The sequence below is a fragment of the Pseudophryne corroboree genome, chromosome 2, assembly GCF_028390025.1.
Source record: "Pseudophryne corroboree isolate aPseCor3 chromosome 2, aPseCor3.hap2, whole genome shotgun sequence".
Classification (NCBI taxonomy): domain Eukaryota; kingdom Metazoa; phylum Chordata; class Amphibia; order Anura; family Myobatrachidae; genus Pseudophryne; species Pseudophryne corroboree.
In genome coordinates, this window is record NC_086445.1 from 263,952,783 (window position 1) to 263,974,287 (window position 21,505).

General features: G+C 44.4%; 1 protein-coding gene and 1 long non-coding RNA gene across 9 annotated transcripts in view; one reads left to right on the forward strand and one right to left on the reverse strand.

The window, feature by feature from the left end:
• LOC135014880 (uncharacterized) overlaps window positions 1–9,714 on the reverse strand; it is a 41,182-nt gene extending 31,468 nt beyond the window's left edge. Inside the window, exon 1 of the long non-coding RNA XR_010213241.1 lies at window positions 9,632–9,714. This is a non-coding gene — a long non-coding RNA (uncharacterized LOC135014880). The remainder of the gene's footprint in view (window positions 1–9,631) is intronic.
• Window positions 1–21,505, forward strand: part of FMNL3 (formin like 3) — a 218,091-nt gene that overhangs the window by 76,919 nt on the left and 119,667 nt on the right. The gene's annotated exons all lie outside the window — the stretch shown is intronic.

Consider the following 21,505-nt stretch of genomic DNA (forward strand, 5'->3'; position numbering starts at 1 on the left):
TTGTATATTACCAAATCATTTTAGAGGCCTATCCATAACGGCATGGTCCAGTTGGTTGTTTAACTAGAGCTTGCTGTTAAAACATTTCTGCATTCTTGTCTGATCGCTGTTTAAGTTCTCTGCTATGATTAATGTACTTTAAAGGATTAATGTACTTTAAAGTGTAGTAAGCCATGCATTCGTGTCCATATAACATGTTATCATCCTCATGTTTTTTATCTGTACATTGCATAAGATAAAAGTAGAGTTCAGAAGTAATTCCAGAGGGAGGAATTTGTAGAACATCTTTCCAGTTTATTTCACCCTGATGTACTGATGAAATCAATCTGAAACGTTGGAAAGCAGGACAGCTTGTGTTTGCCATTGTGAAGTCTGACAAATGCCTTTTCTGTAGGTAACCGTTTATTATTGTAAAGTGCGCCACGGCATTTGTTCCAGTTACCTGCCTCCAGTATTGACACAGCATCCTGCACCTGTTATAATTACTCGTATCCAGCACTGCTAATAACATTCTGCACCTGTTCCAGTGTGTGTATCACAGTACTCTGTTCCAAAGATTGCAGTTTGCTTCCATTGTGCGCAGCTTTAAGTTTCAACATCACCTGCAGCCTGCTTTTATTGTGCACAGCACTCTGTTCCAGCATCACCTGCCGCACACTTATATAAGGGGTCATTCAGACCCCGCCGCCATTGCGGCACGCAAGGCGCAGTTTGCTGTGCGGACACACACATTGCGGTCATCTCCCCGATGGATGCGACCACAATGTGATTGACAGCGGTGGGCATTTTTGGGGCGCCGTTGTGGGGGGGATGTGAATGAGGGTGGGCAGAGACCATTTTCACACGCAGCCGCTCTGATAAAAAAAAAATGAGCGCTGACCACCTGGCAACGCAACCTTAGACCCGATGTATTCTCAATTAGATTGCAGACGCTTCGAGAGGCGGCCTTGCCTTGCACAGAGATGAACGCAGATCTGGCTGCATATGCAGCCATCCTCGTTCATCCCTGAATAACCCCCATAGTGCACAGCTCTCAGCTCCAGCACCACCTGCAGCCTGCTTCTATAGTTCAGATCACTCAGTTCCAGCACCACCTGCAGCCTGCTTCTATAGTGCACAGCACTCAGTTCCAGCACCACCTGCAGCCTGCTTCTATACTGCACAGCACTCAGTTCCAGGACCACCTGCAGCCTGCTTCTATAGTACAATGCACTATGTTCCAGCACCACCTGCAGCCTGCTTCTATAGTGCACAACACTCAGTTCCAGCACCACCTGCAGCCTACTTGTATAGTACAATGCCCTCTGTTCCAGCACCACCTGCAGCCTGCTTCTATAGTGCACAGCACTCAGTTCCAGGACCACCTGCAGCCTGCTTCTATAGTACAATGCACTATGTTCCAGCACCACCTGCAGCCTGCTTCTATAGTGCACAACACTCAGTTCCAGCACCACCTGCAGCCTACTTGTATAGTACAATGCCCTCTGTTCCAGCACCACCTGCAGCCTGCTTCTATAGTGCACAGCACTCAGTTCCAGGACCACCTGCAGCCTACTTGTATAGTACACTGCACTATGTTCCAGCACCACCTGCAGCCTGCTTCTATAGTGCACAGCACTCAGTTCCAGCACCACCTGCAGCCTACTTGTATAGTACAATGCCCTCTGTTCCAGCACCACCTGCAGCCTGCTTCTATAGTACACTGCACTCTGTTCCAGCACCACCTGCAGCCTGCTTCTATAGTGCACAACACTCAGTTCCAGCACCACCTGCAGCCTACTTGTATAGTACAATGCCCTCTGTTCCAGCACCATCTGCAGCCTACTTGTATAGTACACTGCACTCTGTTCCAGCACCACCTGCAGCCTACTCTTATAGTGCACAGCACTCTGTTCCAGCATCCTCTGCAGCCTGCTTCTATTGTGCATAGCACTGAGGTCCTAATTCGAATTTGTATGTAAACCTGGTGGTTTAAGTACAAATCTGACGGTGTGGGGTCCTGTTCTGCGACTGTGCTTGTCAGCCACAGCATGATTGACATGCTGCGGCATTTGGAGGTGGAACAGGGGCAGCACCGGACATTTTGAAGGAGTGATGCATCCAGGGTCTGCATCGTTAGAGGCATACTTACTCCCGAACCCCAGTGACGTGACCGTTTAAAACCATGTGTGCAATATTAAGGTGGTTGTCAGAGGGTTTGGTGATGGCTTCAATCCAAGACATTTACATTTATTAATTTTCTAAAGCAACAGGGTGATGTCCACATAGAACTCTGAGGGAAAAACATCAGCAGTGCGAAACAGTCAGTAGAATATATCATGATCCTGGGGCTTGAACTTCAAAGTGTGCTTAATAAGGAATGGTAGGCAGAACCATGACCAACTATAAAGATAAACCTGTGGTGCTAGAAGTCATTTTAATCAGAGAGGTGTTAACGAGAACTCCACAGAGCAGGACATGGTCATGTTGCAATACATAAACTGCTCTTCACACATGGCAATGTCTATTTACCAGTTAAGTGATGAAAAAATCAGAATGGATTACTGAGCAGCGTAGGAGTGTAATATGGTCATGTTGCATGACATTGTCCATTACCATGTGCCCAACAAAGGGACCTGAAGAACTTTATAGCCCTTCATGCTTGTTTCAAACAGTGGAGGCTTCTGGTGGTTCTGTAATAGGCTCCTTTTCCTGGCATGGTTTTGATGCTGTTGTTCTCTTAGTGCTACTAGCACCGCTTGTTGCAGCATTATTATTTCTGATGGGATGGGTATGTTCCAGTACGACACGGATATTGCCCATGTATTTGGGCCTTTTCAGTCACCAGATCTCTACTAGCTAGAGCATTTATGGGATATACTGGAACGGTGTCATCCAGCACTACAATGCCACCATCTGCAGAGCTTTATGAACATGACATTAATGTCTCATGTATACCATGGCTTTCTTCGTCATCACATCTAACCCCAATAAAGAACAATACCTCAGATAGGTTTCCATCAGTCAATCAGTTGTGTGATTTTATTCTGGAAGATTGGTGATTTCTCCTGTAATGTCACGACAAATATAATATAATGTATCTTAAGCCAGCACTGAAATATTTTACAGCACTGTCCCAGTTTTCAATACATGCAAGGAATTTAAAGTACAATCTTTCCCTGTAGCCTTGTTAGAATAAAGTGTAATAATAAGAATTTACTTACCGATAATTCTATTTCTCGGAGTCCGTAGTGGATGCTGGGGTTCCTGAAAGGACCATGGGGAATAGCGGCTCCGCAGGAGACAGGGCACAAAAGTAAAGCTTTTCCGATCAGGTGGTGTGCACTGGCTCCTCCCCCCATGACCCTCCTCCAGACTCCAGTTAGGTACCGTGCCCGGACGAGCGTACACAATAAGGGAGGAATTTTGAATCCCGGGTAAGACTCATACCAGCCACACCAATCACACCGTACAACTTGTGATCTAAACCCAGTTAACAGTATGATAACAAAAGGAGCCTCTGAAAGACGGCTTCCTACAACAATAACCCGATTTTTGTAACAATAACTATGTACAAGTATTGCAGAATAATCCGCACTTGGGATGGGCGCCCAGCATCCACTACGGACTCCGAGAAATAGAATTATCGGTAAGTAAATTCTTATTTTCTCTATCGTCCTAGTGGATGCTGGGGTTCCTGAAAGGACCATGGGGATTATACCAAAGCTCCCAAACGGGCGGGAGAGTGCGGATGACTCTGCAGCACCGAATGAGAGAACTCCAGGTCCTCTTTTTGCCAGGGTATCAAATTTGTAGAATTTTACAAACGTGTTCTCCCCCGACCACGTAGCTGCTCGGCAGAGTTGTAATGCCGAGACCCCTCGGGCAGCCGCCCAAGATGAGCCCACCTTCCTTGTGGAATGGGCATTTACATATTTTTTGCTGTGGCAAGCCTGCCACAGAATGTGCAAGCTGAATTGTACTACAAATCCAACGAGCAATAGTCTGCTTAGAAGCAGGAGCACCCAGCTTGTTGGGTGCATACAGGATAAACAGCAAGTCAGATTTCCTGACTCCAGCCGACCTGGAAACTATATTTTCAGGGCCCTGACAACATCCAGCAACTTGGAGTCCTCCAAGTCCCTAGTAGCCGCAGGTACCACAATAAGCTGGTTCAGGTGAAACGCTGACACCACCTTAGGGAGAAACTGGGGACGAGTCCACAGCTTTGCTCTGTCCGAATGGACAATCAGATATGGCTTTGTGAGATAAAGCCGCCAATTCTGACACTCGCCTGGCCGAGGCCAGGACCAACAGCATGGTCGCTTTCCATGTGAGATATATCAAATCCACAGATTTGAGTTGTTTAAACCAATGTGATTTTAGGAATCCCAAACTACGTTGAGATCGCCCAGTGCCACTGGAGACATCAAAAGGGGGTTGTATATGCAGTACTCCCTTAACAACTTCTGGACTTCAGGAACTGAAGCCAATTTCTTTCTGGAAGAAAATCGACCGGTCGAAATTTGAACCTTAATGGACCCCAATTTGAGACCCATATACACTCCTGTTTGCAGGAAATGTAGGAATTAACCTAGTTGAAATTCTTCCGTGGAGCCTTCCTGGCCTCACACCATGGAACACATTTTCACCTAAGCAGTGATAATGTTGTGCGGTCACCTCCTTCCTGGCTCTGACCAGGGTAGGGATGACCTCTTCCGGAATGCCTTTTTCCCTTAGGATCCGGCGTTCACCCGTCAACGCGGCTGCGGTAAGTCATGGAACAGACATGATTCTTGCTGAATCAAGATCCTTTCTAGTATCTCTTGAAGTTCCGGGTACCAAGTTCTTCTTGGCCAAACCGGAGCCACGAGTATAGTTCTTACTCCTCTCCTTCCTATCATTCTCCATACACTGGGTATGAAAGGCAGAGGAGGGAACACATACACCGACTGGTACACCCACGGTGTTACCAGAGCGTCCCAGCTATTGCCTGAGGGTCTCTAGACCTGGCGCTTCATGTGGGACGCCATCATAACCACCTTTGGTCTTTCCCAACGGTTTACAAACATGTGGAAACTTCCAGATGAAGTTCCCACTTTTCCGGGTGGAATTCATTCATGCTGAGGAAATCTTCCTAGTTGTCCACTCCCGGACTGAACACTGCTGACAGTGTTATCACATGATTTTTCGCCCAGCGAAGAATCCTTGCTGTCATTGCCCTCCTGCTTCTTGTGCCGCCCCGTCTGTTTACGTGGGCGACTGCCATGATGATGTCCTACTGGATCAGCACCGGTTGACTTTGAAGCAGAGGTCTTCCTAGGCTCAGAGCATCGTAAATTGCCCTTAGCTCCAGTATATTCATGTGGAGAGAAATCTCCAGACTTGACCACACTTCCTTGGAAATTTCTTCCCTGTGTGACTGTTCCCCAGCCTCTCAGACTGGCATCCGTGGTCACCAGAACACAGTCCTGAATGCTGAATGTGCTGCCCTCTAGAAGATGAGCACTCTGCAGCCCCCACAGAAGAGACACCCTTGTCCTTGGAGACAGGGTTATCCGCTGATGCATCTGAAGATGCGATCCGGACCATTCGTCCCACAAATCCCCCTGAAAAGTTTTTGCGTGAGATCTGCCGAATGGAATCGCTTCGTAAGAAGCCACCATTTTTCCCAGGACTCCTGTGCATTGATGCACTGATACTTGGCCTGGTTTTAGGAGGTTTCTGACTAGGTCGGATAACTCCCTGGCTTTCCCCTCCAGGAGAAATACCTCTTTCTGGACTATGCCCAGAATCATTCCTAGGAACAGCAGACGTATCATCGGAAAACAGCTGCGATTTTTGGAATATTTAGAATCCACTCGTGCTGTCGTAGAACTACTTTAGATAGTTCTTTTCCGACCTCCAACTGTTCTCTGGAAACTTGCCCCTTTCAGGATATCGTCCAAGTAAAGGATAATTAAGATGCCTTTCTTCTTTTAAGAATCATCTTTTCGTCCATTACCTTGGTAAAGGCCCGGGGTGCCGTGGATAATTCAACGGCAGCGTCTGAAACTGATATTGACAGTTCTGTATCACGAACCAGAGGTACCCTTGTTGAGAAAAGCAAATTTGGACATGGAGGTAATCCTTGATGTCCAGGGACACCATATAGTCCCCTTTTTTCCGGTTCTCTATCACTGCTCTGAGTGACTCCATCTTGATTTGAACCTTTTTATGTAAGTGTTCAAAGATTTCAGATTTAGACTATGTCTCACCAAGCCGTCTGGCTTCAGTACCACCATATAGTGTGGAAGACTAATACCCTTTTCCTTGTTGTAGGAGGGGTACTTTGATTATCACCTGCTGGAAATACAGCTTGTGAATTTTTTCCCAATACTGCCTCCCTGTCGGAGGGAGCCGTTGGTAAAGCAGGCTTCAGGAACCTGCGAGGAAAAAATGTCTCGACTCTCCAATCTGTACCCCTGGGATAATACTTGTACGATCTAGGGGTCAACTTGCGAGTGATCCCACTGCGCGCTGAGACTCTTGAGACTACCCCCCCACCTCACCTGAGTCCGCTTGCACGGCCCCAGCGTCACGCTGAGGACTTGGCAGACGCGGTGGAGGGCTTCTTTTCCTGGGAAGGGGCTGCCTGCTGCAGTCTACTTCCCTTTCCTCTATGTCTGGGCAGATATGACTGGCCTTTTGCCCGCTTGCCCACATGGGAAACGGAAGGATTGAGGCTGAAAAGACAGTGTCTTTTTCTGCTGAGATGTAACTTGGGGTAAAAAGGTTGGATTTCCCAGCTGTAGCCGTGGCCCCCAGGTCCGATGGACCGACCCCAAATAACTCCTTCCCTTTATACGGCAATACTTCCATGAGCCGTATGGGATCTGTATCACCTGACCACTGTCGTGTCCATGACATCTTCTGGGAGATATGGACAACGCACTTATCTTGATGCCAGAGTGCAAATATCCCTCTGTGCATCTCGCATACATATATATAGAATGCATCCTATTAAATGCTCTATATCAATAAAATATTTTTAGTCAGGGAATTCGACCAAGCCAACCCAGCACTGCATCTCCAGGCTGATGGCGATCGCTGGTCGCAGTATAACCACCGTATGTGTGTATATACTTTTTAGGATATTTTTCCAGCTGCCTATCAGCTGGCTCCTTGAGGGCGGCCGTATCTGGAGACGGTAACGCCACTTGATAAGCGTGTGAGCGCCTTATCCACCCTAAGGGGTGTTTCCCAACGCGCCCTAACTTCTGGCGGGAAAGGGTATAACGCCAATATTTGCTATCGGGGTAAACCCACGCATCATCACACACTTCATTTTATTTTATCTGATTCAGGAAAAACTACAGGTAGTTTTTTCACTCCCACATAATACCCTTTTTTGTGGTACTTGTAGTATCAGAAATATGTAACACCTCCTTCATTGCCCTTAACGTGTGGCCCTAATGAGGAATACGTTTGTTTATTCACCGTCGACACTGGATTCAGTGTCCGTGTCTGTGTCTGTGTCGACCGACTGAGGTAAATGGGCGTTTTTTTAAAAACCCCTGACGGTGTTTCTGAGACGCCTGGACCGGTACTAATTGTTTGTCGGCCGTCTCATGTCGTCAACCGACCTTGCAGCGTGTTGACATTTTCACGTAATTCCCTAAATAAGCCATCCATTCCGGTGTCGACTCCCTAGAGAGTGACATCACCATTACAGGCAATTTCTCCGCCTCCTCCAACATCGTCCTCATACATGTCGACACACACGTACCGACACACAGCACACACACCTGGAATGCTCTGACAGAGGACAGGACCCCACTAGCCCTTTGGAGAGACAGAGGGAGAGTTTGCCAGCACACACCAAAAAACGCTATAATTACATAGGGACAACCTTATATAAGTGTTTCTCCCTAATAGCATCTTTATATATATATTTATATCGCCAATTAGTGCCCCCCTCTCTGTTTAAACCCTGTTTCTGTAGTGCAGTGCAGGGGAGAGCCTGGGAGCCTTCTCTCCAGCCTTTCTGTGAGAGAAAAAATGGCGCTGTGTGCTGAGGAGATAGGCCCCGCCCCTTTTCCGGCGGGCTCGTCTCCCGCTCTTTAGTGAAGTTTGGCAGGGGTTAAATATCTCCATATAGCCTCTGGGGGCTATATGTGAGGTATTTTTAGCCAGTATATAGGTTTACATTTGCCTCCCAGGGCGCCCCCCCCCAGCGCCCTGCACCCTCAGTGACAGCGTGTGAAGTGTGCTGAGAGGAAAATGGCGCACAGCTGCAGTGCTGTGCGCTACCTTTAGAAGACTGTCAGAGTCTTCAGCCGCCGATTCTGGACCTCTTCTAACTTCAGCATCTGCAAGGGGGCCGGCGGCGCGGCTCCGGTGACCATCCAGGCTGTACCTGTGATCGTCCCTCTGGAGCTGATGTCCAGTAGCCAAGAAGCCAATCCATCCTGCACGCAGGTGAGTTCACTTCTTCTCCCCTCAGTCCCTCGTTGCAGTGATCCTGTTGCCAGCAGGACTCACTGTAAAATAAAAAACCTAAGCTAAACTTTCTCTAAGCAGCTCTTTAGGAGAGCCACCTAGAATTGCACCCTTCTCGGCCGGGCACAAAAATCTAACTGGAGTCTGGAGGAGGGTCATGGGGGGAGGAGCCAGTGCACACCACCTGATCGGAAAAGCTTTACTTTTGTGCCCTGTCTCCTGCGGAGCCGCTATTCCCCATGGTCCTTTCAGGAACCCCAGCATCCACTAGGACGATAGAGAAAGAGTATTTCCTTACAAATGGCATGAGGCACATTTACGATGTATGTCTGATAAAAGCTGATAATTGTCAGAAGTACTACTAGCTTGCTGTGATATTATTCATAATGTGCTATGTTTCATGTCACAGATCATTACAGTGCATTTGCATTGCCATAAAGATAGCAGGCCATTATATAATTACACATATACTGCTTTTGCGCCGGGTTAACAACATAGCAATGATCTATGGCAGATTCGCCACAAGTAACTTGGCACCAGCAGCAATGAGTGATTTGACTGCAGGCACACTCTATAGGCCAAATGTAATAGACTGTGATTTGCAAAGAACCGATTGAATTCCAGCAAGGTAATCACTAATTTAAAGTGGCAATTAGTATATTTATTAACAGTTATTTATATTAGTCTTGAGTCTGTTTTTGAAGGATTTTACAGTGAACTGCACAGGGCAGTGAGTTCCATATACCCCTTTCACATCTCCAATGCCTGATCCCAGCCGGGAATTGTAAAACGGGTCCTTCCCGAGTGGGATCCGGCATTGGGGGCTGTGCGCTGCCACTGCTGGCTTTCTGACCCAGCCGGTTGCCATAGCAGTGGGGGGGGGGGGGGGGAGCCGGGGGATGAGCTCATCTCCGCGCCGACTCTCCCTATGCTGTGAATGGGTACTGGGTCGCATTGACCCGGCAACCCATTCACACTGCGCTTGACCCGGTATTCAACACGGGAATAACCCTTCTTATTAACTGGGTTGAATTACCGGGTCGGGCGACCCGGGAATTCTCAAAGGCCCCTTTTACATCGCAGGGAGACTCTAGATACTGCTAAAAGTCCTTCATCTACGAAACATAGTAATCAAGCAGGGCGGTGAGGAATTAGAAACTGCTTCAGTTACCCTGGGCCCTGATCATGTAGGCCTTTGAAAGTCCGTAAACCAATCTTGAGATACTGTAAGTTTGCCATCGTCAGGGAGCCACTGGAGGGAGAAGAGAATGGGTGTTATGTGGCTGTAACAGGGCTGGTTGGTTAATAAATAAATCTAGGAAACACAGCGCTCTATGATTGTACCACCAAGAAATCTGTTAATTACTAACAATAATTGAAAACACCAAATCTCTGCTGCTCCCACCGGTGGTACTGTTCCACCAATTACTAAGAAGCATAAATTATATTAAACAAGGGAGCGCTGAAACAGGGTCAATTTATATCACACATTTATTACAATCCACATATAAACAGCAGATAAAATCAAGGATTGAACGGATCTGTCTACGTGAATAGACATTTATTAATTTGAGCTCAGGGCATGGGACTGAATAATAAGTGCACTATATTGTTTTAATATCCGGATATTATCCTTGATTTTATCTGCTGTTTATATGTGGATTGTAATAAATGTGTGATATAAATTGACCCTGTTTCAGCGCTCCCTTGTTTAATATAATTTATGGTCGGTTAATAGCCTGGCAGATGCATTTTGTACCATCTGCAAGCGGTGCAATTCTTTTGCTGGGAGACCCAGGTAGAAGGCATTGCAGTATTCTAGGCGTGACGATACAAAACCATGAATGACTTTAGGCAGATCTTCTGAGGGAATTAAGTGCTTTATTCTGGTGATGTTCCTCAGATGAAAGAATAAGAATTTTATTGTGCATATACGTGATGTTTAAGTGTCAAGCCAGCATCCAGGACAGCACCAAAATTCTGCACGTGTTCAGTGTTTTGTATTTGTGAACCCCCAAGCGTATGTCCTGTTGGTTTGCTATGCTGCAGCTTTGTCCTTTGACCTACTGTATCATAAGGATCTCTGTTTTATCAGGGTTCAGTAGCGGACAACTGGCACTCATGCTTATTTATGTCCAGAATCCCCTTGCTATACTTACAGTGAGTGCATGTCAGAATTCATAGATGGTGAAAATGACTGTAATCATGCATTTATGGTAGGCTATATTATGAATAAATCCTCATTTGTATAAGATTGCTTATGGTGAGATATTTTTAAACTGTATACTGTAAAGATATGGGTGAGATGGCAGCTTTACTGGATAAATTACAATATAAATTGAGTATCCGAAAATCCGATATACAAAATATTCCAAAATCTAAAATTCTTTGAGCGTGACTGAGAAAACCCTTTTGTTTTATGCACAAAATGATTAAAATCTTGTATAAAATAACCTTCAGGCTGTGTGTGTATATGAAAAATAAATGCATTTAGACTTTGATCCCATCCCCAATACCCCGTTCAGACAGAAAGGCAAATTCCTGGGTGAAGAAGTTCTACCCAGTAATTTGCCGAACAACAAGGTTCCTTTTTCTGTGTGAAAGTGGTATTTAATACCCCTTTCACATCGCCAATGCCGGATCCCACCCGGGAATTAGAAACGTGTCCTTCCCGGGTGGGATCCGGCATTAGAGACTCTCCTACCTCTTTCTGCTGGCTTCCAGACCTGGCATATTGCTGGGTCGGTTGCCATAGCAGCGGAGGGGCGGAGCTGGCAGCGGAGGTGGAGGCAGAGCTGGGAGATCTGATCATCTCAGCGCCACCTCTCCCTATCTTGTAAACGGGTTCCGGATCGGCTCGACCCGGGAATCCATTTACAGGGCCACTGACCCGGTATTCAACCCGGGAATAACACTGTTTATAACCCGGGTTGAATTACCGGGTCAGGCGACCCAGGAAATCCGAGATGGCGCTTTCACACCGCACACTGACCCGTGTCGACCCGGCAATATTGACCTGGTAATTTGCCTGTCTGTGTAAAAGGAGGGTCATGCAGGGATCGGCGACACTACCCGACACTGAAATGCCGGGTAAAAGCCGGGATTTTCAGACATTTCTGTCTGAAAAGAGTAATATATCTCATTATGGTATGCAAAAAATCCAAAATATGGAAAAATCTGAAATGCTAAATACCTCTGGTCCTAAGTATTTTGGCAATGGGAGATTCAACCTGTAAGAGAAGTTAATACACATACTTTATTAGAAACTGTAAAGTAACAAACTTTTATTTGTCCAATACTGCAACAGTCCTTTCACTTCCTGTGAGCGGAAACAGCTCTAGACAAAATATACATTAGAAAGGAAGAATGTATACATAAGGAGACTACTCTGTTCAATAATTTGTTGTGTTTTAATGATTGGCTTGTTCCCCCAGCGTCCTTACTGCTGTGTTTATACATTCTAGTTTGTTTTGGATGGTTTTTGTGTTCCACTTTCATAGGTACCATTTTCCAGGACTATGTTGATTCTTTCCTGGGTCAATTTCATGGTATAATTTGGAATTTACTCATGTTACGGTAATGGCTGTATTTCACCATGGAAAGACCTCATACTGTATATTTTGCATTTTGTTCCTACTTACTGAGCTTAAACAATTTGCAATATTGTACATTCTGTTCACACCATTATATAAGTGAACCCAGATAACTGATCGTTATGTCACCAGCTGTGGGAGTTTATAAGGAGCCTACAATACATTTAGGGAAAAGTTCATGTTAAACCAATTACTTTTACTACCACACTGATGCAATTGTGACCTCCCTGTGTTAGGAAATACTTGGATCTGTTTGTGCTTGTGGGGCTTTTAAAAGTCTTTTCCTTACTTTTATGTGTTTTATAGATGGTATATGTGCTAATTTCCTCACAACAGTCCTCATTTATTAATAATAATAATACTAATAATAAAATTTGTTTTATATAGAACTTTCTCCAGAGGGACTTGTTTTGCACGTCCCCTGCTGGGCGTCTTTAGCAATCGCGTCTATCGAAGCTAATTAATTGTTGCTCCGATCAGACGCCCATTGCCAGATAAGGCGCCTGTCGGCATCAATTTAGCTGCACAAAGTGGCTAAACCCGTCTAAAGAGCCTGTCCAAAGTCTGGGTTGGGCACCAAAATTCCGGACTTTTTAAAACATCATTATTTCTCGCACCTCCAAGAGTTGCAAGAACAAATGTGAATGCCACGGCTAATAGAGATCTACCGGAGCAACTACTGAATAGCTCCGACAGACGCCTATTCCTACAGACACCCTGCAGGGGGTGCACGGAACAATTGAATTCCGCCCTAAAGGCGCTTTACAGAAATCGTGAATTTAATACAGAGGTTTAGATTTACAGGAAATACAGAAAACAATGAGCATAGAACAGGGATGATATAGCCATTTTGGATAATAAATTCCAAGGATTATTTATCTTACCCACAAATGTACCAGGCGAGGCAGCCTTCTTGGGTGCACTGCATAGCTTAGGTGGGACAGTCCCACCCCGTCCTTGTGTCGGAACTATTTCAGGAGCCAGTGATACCACTTTCAGACAGAAAAATCTCAAAAATCCGGATTTTTCACAGGTTTGTGTTCCCGGGAAAAACCCGGGTTACAGTCCCTTACCCCCTTTCACACAGCACAAAAAACCCGGTAAATTCCCGGGTCGAGCCCTTTCAGACAGAACCCGTGTCAGCCCTGCAATAGACTTGTGTGTCCTAAAAAAATGGACTGTTTTTATGGCACACAGAGATGAAGTTATGAAAGTGGGTGGTGACTGATCGGGTGGTCTTCAGTTTGCCAGCTGTCGGGATCCTGGCGCCCAGTATACCGGCGCCGAAATCCCGACAGCCGGCATACTGATACTTTTTCTCCCTCTTGGGGGTCCATGACCACCCTGGAGGGAGAATAGATTGTGTGGCGTAGCATAGCGCGCCACCATGCTCACAGCGTTGCGAGCGCAGCGAGCCCACAAGGGGCTCATTTGCGCTCGCCGGTATTTGCACAGGAGGTATTTGCTGCAGCATAATGATGACCTCAGATGCCAGCGCCAGTACTACGCCCGCGCAGCCAATCGCCAGTGCCCCGCCAGCTCAGCCAATTAGCACCGTCAGCCGCGACCCCTTTCTAAAATACCGGGTCGGACCCTTTCAGACAGCCGGCAACCCGTGTAAGAGCCGGGAAAAACCCAGGTAAATTCCTGGGTTGAATTCCCGGGAACTCGGTCCCGTGTTGACCCTTTCAGACAGAAAAAAAATCCCTGGTCGACCCTTCAGGAGCCGGGAAATTACCGGGTTCTTTTCACTGTCTGAAAGGGGTATCAATCAGATCTAGTGAATCAGTTCTAGATCTTTTCAGGAGCCAAGGGAAGATTTGTATCCATTTTGGTCAATGTAAAAACTGGTTAATTTCTACTTTTCTGCTGGCTGCTGGAAGAATATATATACTGGGGGGGGGGGGGGGATTCAACTGAGCAATATATGCTGCTGGGCATTGCGCACATGTCAGCCATGTACGGTATGGCTGAATATGCAAGTTTTCCCTTGCACCTCTATGGGATTATAAGGAAAACTTGTGATACCGGCGAGCACAATGTGCCTTTCTGGAATGGCACATCATGCTGGGTTGAATTCCCCCCCTTAGAAATACAATTATAATTATTCATTATTAATATTGCATTTAGCTTCTAAATTTGCATTAAAGTGATCAGCAATTCGTATGCGGTCAGTAGAGTCACAGTGTCTAGTTAGACAATCACTAGGTCGACACCATATGGTCGACATGCATTTGGTCAACATGGTCAAACGGATATTTTATTGTTTTCATTTCTTTCAAGTTTTTCATACATTACCATCCACGTGGACTACAACTGGGAATAGTAACCTGTGCCGAGCACAATGGTTGTGGAGCGAGACGCCTTGCTGGAAGCATGGTGAGAAAAGCGGTACACTTATTGAGATCCACGTGCTGAGACGGCAAAAACGACACCAAATAAAATGGTGTGTTGACCTTTTTCCTGTGTTGCCCATTTTCCATGTCAACTTTTTCATGTGACGCCCTTTTCCTGTGTCGACCTTTCATAGGTCAACCTAATGACCATGTCGACCTTTTCAACCATATGGTGTTGACCGAATGATTGTAGATCTTACTGTAGATCTATAGATCCGTGACCTCAGCAATTAGTGGCTATCTGTTTAGTGCTAGTTAGTTACAGGAAAGCCGTCCTATGGTGTCCAGAGGTGGACAAAATAATGCTGAATCCAGGAGCTCCATGATCTGGTCAGGGAAGATGTGCAGCCACTGATGGTAAAAATGATACCCAGTAATTTTACATGTGCAGTGTATGTCTGATATGTATGTGTGTGTGTAATTAAATATGTGTATGTTCATAAAAAAAAAACAACAACAATTTATATCTAAAAATAATTAAAATTTGCACATTCCATTCTTTAATCATTGACATACTCCACTGTATACAAACCAGCAAAGGGAAATGGCTCCATTGTATTCATGAGCCTCAGAGGATTTGGGAATAATAATTATTTTGTACATGTGTAAAAGAGAATAGAGGCGGAAGGATGTGTTTCTGGAGGAATGCAATATTATAACCCATCCGATTGTTCAGTCTTTCTACAGAGATTTTTTTTTTTTTACTTGTACTGCTTATTGCACGTCTGGCTGAGATTTACTTTATACCCAACAGAATGCTTTAATGAAAGAAGTGTGGGTAACCACATACAGTTTATAGAAATCACTTTAGTAATATTCCTTTAGTAGTTGAGTTCACATTCTGACCCACCCAGGGTGGTGTATGCAGGGGGCTAGTGTTTATTGGTGTTTTCATTCCCTCAAAGCTGTTGAGTGCCAAAAGTACAAGGAAATGGAGACCTGGGTAAAACCGTAAATCTGTAAAATGCTTTATGGCCATGGGTTCTATTCAGTTTGAAGTTTGTATGTTATACCTGTGTTTGTGTGGGTACTACTTGTTTGGTTTTGTTGGTAGAGGTTTTACAAATTTCTCTTAGGGTTTCAACTTACAGCCAGGAACCTGCCATCTGTGCTGTGCCGTAAAATGACTTTGCGCATGAAGTCATGATGTTGCGTATGGATGGCGCCATCAGAACCCGGAAGTGCTACAGTACCCGGAGCATCTTGGAGGCGATTTGAGCAGCCGTACACATGGCAGGATGCCTACCTGTAGCACAGGATGCTAGGGGTCAGCAGTGCCGCAGAGAGGCGGGTAATCCCGGCATTCTGCATGTTGGCAATATGACTGCATGTCACTTATAGATTATCTGAATCTGGCAACAGCTTGTTTTTATCTGTCATGTTTAGCTGAGCGGTTATTCTGTAGCAGTGGTCACAGCCAACAGATGACCCACAAATGAATTTGGCCCTCACCAGCCCTTTCTGTATTGATGCTAATGCCAAAAATGACATGGTGCTCTTAGCTCCCTGTATTGTAAGGCAGTTAATGATCGGGTGGTGATCAGACGTTTCCTCACCTGTGACCAACATATCCTGGCCAATAGAGCCAGGATAGAAATCCATGGAGAGGCAGGTTAGAGAAGAAAAGCTGCTGAATATATCTGAATATAGCGTGGGCTAGATGCATCATCGCTTGGAGAGTGAAAAAATGGAAAGTGATAAAGTACCAGCCAACCAGCTCCTAACTGTCATTTTTTCAAACACGGCCTGTGACATGGCAGTTAGGAGCGGATTGGCTGATACTTTTTCACTCTCCATTTTAATACTTTTCAAGCGATGATGCATCTATCCCACTGTCTGTACAGTTGTAATGCACTTAGTGCTGCACATAATGGTAATTGTTATTGTACAAGGAACAAATCTATTATTGCGTTGGCAAGATCAAATTACCAGTGACCTTTTCAGGCAGAATCAGGTTAAGATGCATTTGCAGTACAGTTTGATGTGAGTAATTATATTTTGCATTTCATATCCTATAGAATGATTTCTGCAGGTTTTCATTTTGCTTCACATGTAGATTTCCTTTAATCAACTTAAAAGAAAAGCAAAACATTTTGCACAACCCTTTCTCCTATAAGAAGCCCAAGCGTTCAAGCCCTTCAAGGCCCAGGTTCATCAAGCCTTGGAGAGTGCTAAATTGCACGGTACCAACCAATCAGCTCATAACTGTCAATTTTCAAACACAGCCTATGAAATGGCAGTTAGAAGCTGATTGGTTGTCACTTTATCACCGTGCGATTTATCTCTCTCCAAGGCTTGATAAATCTGGGCAATCATTTTTTAGTATGGGCACGGACAGCAGCTGCCTACACACAATAGTAAGAGTATTTTGTGGCCTGAACCCGTATTAATGAGTTCAGCCATAAATAAATTAAGTGTGCATTTCAATAAAAAAAAAATATATATATATATATATATACACAGTACAGTATGTATAGTGTGTGTGTGTGTGTGTGTATATATATATATATATATATATATATATATATATATATATATATTATAAATTGAAACATGTTACAGCTTAATCCAAATCATAGTTTACAAATGACGGTCAAAATAAATAAACATGCTTGGAGTATATAAATTCAAACTGCTTTTTTTTTTTTTGTTCTTTTTAAATATATGTATATTGTCACTAATACCTATTTTCTGGTTGTTTCTCCATAAATATTTGCACTGAGAAAATCTTAATCCGGGCTGTTTATCATAGAAATAAGTAACTGAGCCACCTGAGTGATGCTGAGCTTCCTGGTGACAGACTAGCAGCGGTAACATGGGGGTCATTCAGATCAGATCGCTGGTAGGCATTTTTTTGCTGCCCTGCAATCAGATAGTCGCCACCTACAGGGGGAGTGTATTTCCACTGTGCAGGTGTGCGATCGCATGTGTAGCAGAGCTGCACAAACTGATTTTGTGCAGTCTCTGCACAGCCCAGGACTTACTCTTCCAGTGCGATAAGAAAAGGCTGATTGGGACATCAGCCATTCTCCCTGAAAACGCTTGAGCCCTCCTGCGTTTTTCCGGACACTCCCTGAAAACGGTCAGTTGCCACCCACAAACAGCCTCTTCCTGTCAATCTCCTTCCGAACGCTTGTGCAAATAAATCCTTTGCACCATCCTGTCGCAGGGCCCCGATGCCCGTTGCAGCCGTGTGACGTGCCAGCGCGGTGCATACGCATGCAGATTTCGGATCTGATCGCCCGCTGTGTGAAAACGCACAGCAGCGATTAGATCTGAATGACCCCCACAGTATCTACCGCTCACCAGGACACAGTTGTCTATCAGCTTCCCCTGATCCCTGAATGTGCACTGGAACTTCCAGATCCCACAAGATAATACAGAATAAAAACCATTTGATAAATAGATCTATATTACGCCTCTGTTTTACTATTATGCAGTGTACATTGTTTATAGATTATTATGAGGTGCCTTTTTGTTAGCCGTTTATAATAGCAACCAGCTAGCAATCTAAATAAAGCAGAACATTTATTTTTTTCATTGGCCTATAATGCCAGTAATTAGAGGCGTAGTGCAGTACTTTACATCATTCATTGTCCAGTAAACGTGTTCATTTGGCAGTTTTCACAGTGTGTCAGCATGGGGAATATTGGGGGGGCACACAAATATCAGGAGAAGGGAAGAGGCAGCAGCCAAACCTGCACAGAGGGGCTTGTGATTCCAGAAAACATTGCACCCTCAGTGATGAGCCAGCTGGCTCTTGTTAGAGGGCTGTCTGAAAATAACTCATTGTCCGTCGGCTTGCTACTGCAAGAGGGGCACTTCTCAGGGCTGAGGTTGAAGGGGGTGGGAATCTAAAGGTGGGTTTGGAAATCTGGAATTTGAGAAAAGCAGTGTGTGTGTGTGTGTGTGTGTGTGTGTGTGTGTGTGTGCGCTAGAGCTGGGGAGAGATTGCTTCGCCCTGCAGGGAGCTTGCACAGATGTGCTCCGGTTTAGCAAGAGTCTACATAAGTGCAGCCATATCACCTCCCCCTTGCTAAACCCCTGCCCCATTCCTGCTACCATCAGGGGGGTATGCCATAGCTATATAATGCAAGACTGAGCTGCCCACAGTAAAGGGTTTTCAATTTTTAAAGAGTTGTGTATAAAAAGTGCCCGAAATATGACCAATGTTCTCATAACCCTTTGCTACACATAAAAGTGTAATAGTAATTATTTTGCAATGCTAAAACAAGTACTGTATACCGACCGCCGGGATATTGCCTACATCCCCTGTATACACTAGGATCCAGTGGTTATTCCTAACAGTGTCAATAACCTGATGTTCCCTGCTGCCACCTAGGGACTGGTTACAGAAAGCTCAGAACTTGGCTGGAGAGTTTAAAATACATTTTCCTGAATAGACTATTATGTTTTCTTGAATTGACTGTATCTCTCTCCTATCTATCTATCTATCTATCTATCTATCTATCTATCTATCTATCTATCTATCTATCTATCTATCTATCTATCTATCTATCTATCATGTGGTACAGTTTAGAATAGCCACCAGAATTCACTATCCAGTGGTCTAATGGAAGACCATATCTGTTTTGGACAGCCAGAGGGAGCAGAGCCAGATTTGTGACCATGTTTCTGGGATGCTGTAAATTAGATTTCAGTGTTTTTACTGTTGGGAGTAGTTCTGCTCTGCACAAAGGAAGGAAGCTGAAACAAACAAAAACATGTAGAGCATAACATCTGGGACAATGTTAGCCAAGTTGAAAGAAAAACATTTTAGATTTATATACATTTTCTATTTTTTTTTCTGTATGTTTAAAGGATTTTAGTGCAGTTTTGTGACCAGTTAGAAAACTTTGCCATACTTTTATTATAGGGACACTACTTTTAGAGGGCACTTGAGCAATGCTGCTGCCCTGCAAAAAGAGAGGTGAAGTACTAGCCAATCGGCCCCTAACTGTCATTTTTCAAACACCGCCTGTAAAGTGACAGGAGCTGATTGGTTGGTACTTCACCTCTCTCTACTTTATCACTCTCCAAGACATAGTACATCTCTTCCTCACAAACTATCATATTGGTTCCAGCAGATATCAGGCAATTGGCACAGCACTGTAGAGTGCAAACATTGGTGGAAGATGACTACCTTTGGCATGCATATGGTCCTCTTGCAACCATACCAACAGGCTGACCTGCAGTCACTGATGATCTGGACAATTGGCCTGAACACCCAGATCTCAGACTATTTGAAAACCCAGATGTGGGGCTAAATTGAGTTGCCAGGATCAGCCAGCTTTAAGCAGTGACTAGAAGTGGATAATAAGGGCTTCCTGTGTCTGATCTAGATCTTTGTGTCCAGGTATTTATATGAAAAGGACTGCAGTTATTTTACCACTCTGTACTTACATGCTATTATATTATATTATTATATTAGAAACATCATACAGTAGTCTATGGAAATTGTCAGGGTTAGAGAAGGCCACAAAAATCCTTGGAGGACCAGTTGAGCAGCCCTGACCTAGACAGAAATTCCTGTATAGTAAGTACATTTTGCTGATAAGATGTCCAGCATCCCCATTCACACTGTGGGACGTTGCAGTGTGGGAACCATTCTCGTCCGCTTCAGAGGCTGCACTGATTGATCTGATAACTAGCAGCAGCTCCAGTCGGGAAACTCCCTCTATAGCACTAATAATGTCTCTTAACTGAGGCGAGGCACAAACAAAACCACTGCTTTCCAAATGTTTAGCAGGGCGTGTGCGTAGGGGATGAGCTGGGTGTTCCGTTTTGTTTGCCAGGAAGCAGAGATCTAATCCACCTCTTGTGTCCTGGGATTTGCAGTATACATACAGTTACAGTACATTCATAGTTTTGTTAACTTCTTGTGATTATCACATGCTCATTTATCATAGAAACACATAATACATAGTGTTGCTATAAGGGATTGTAAACCCGTAACAAATGTATGCACAATAGAAAAGCAATTTAAACAAGTAATATAATGTCTTTCCCAGTGGTAGCACAAATGCATTAATGAATCTAAAGTACTTTAAAATGGGGAGGCATCATTTTTTGGACTCCTGAAGGGGAGAAGACTGTAACACAAATAATTCCATGACAGATAGAGTATCACACATCAGGAATTGTTGAATGTTCCACAAAAGGCCACAGGACACACTAAATGGCACACAGAGCATAAGACAGAATGGATAAGGCCATCACATGGCAAACGGATGACAACAAGGCATTGTGTGAGTGGTGTACAGGATAAAGAGTCTCTAAACACCACTACTGTCTTGTTTGTTGCACATTTCTGGCTACTGCTTTTTATTAATGCATCCATATGTGGCCAAGTAATCTAGAAAATCAATAGAAACTCAACTGATATTTATTGGGCAACACCGATATTATCAGACTTATAATGGATTGGAAGTCTATTATATCCATGGATATAGCTTATCTAGACTTTAGTAAGGCTTTTGACACAGTTCCACATCGCAGACTGCTAAATAAACTTGAAAGTTTGGGATTAGATATTAGGATTATTGAATGGATAAGATCTTGGTTGAAGGATAGAAAACAGAGAGTTGTGGTAAATGGAGTGCATTCACAGGAGGGAAATGTTACCAGTGGAGTACCCCAGGGATCTGTACTTGGACCAGTGCTTTTTAATATCTTTATTGGTGACATTGCAAATGGCATTAAAGGGAAAGTATGCCTTTTTGCAGATGACACAAAGGTATGCAACAGGGTAGACACACCAGGTGGGGTAAAACAAATGATTGAGGATCTAGGTAGACTAGAGGAATGGTCAAGAGTCTGGCAATTACAGTTTAATGCCAAAAAATGCAAAATCATGCACTTGGGTCTCAAAAATCCTAAAGCTAAATACAGTATTAATGGCACTATACTGGAAACTACTGAGGAGGAAAGGGATCTAGGAGTCACTATTTCAGATGACTTAAAAGCAGGTAAGCAATGTAACAAGGCAATGAGGAAGGCTAGTCAGATGCTTGGCTGCATTGGGAGAGGAATCAGCAGCAGAAAGAAAGAAGTAAT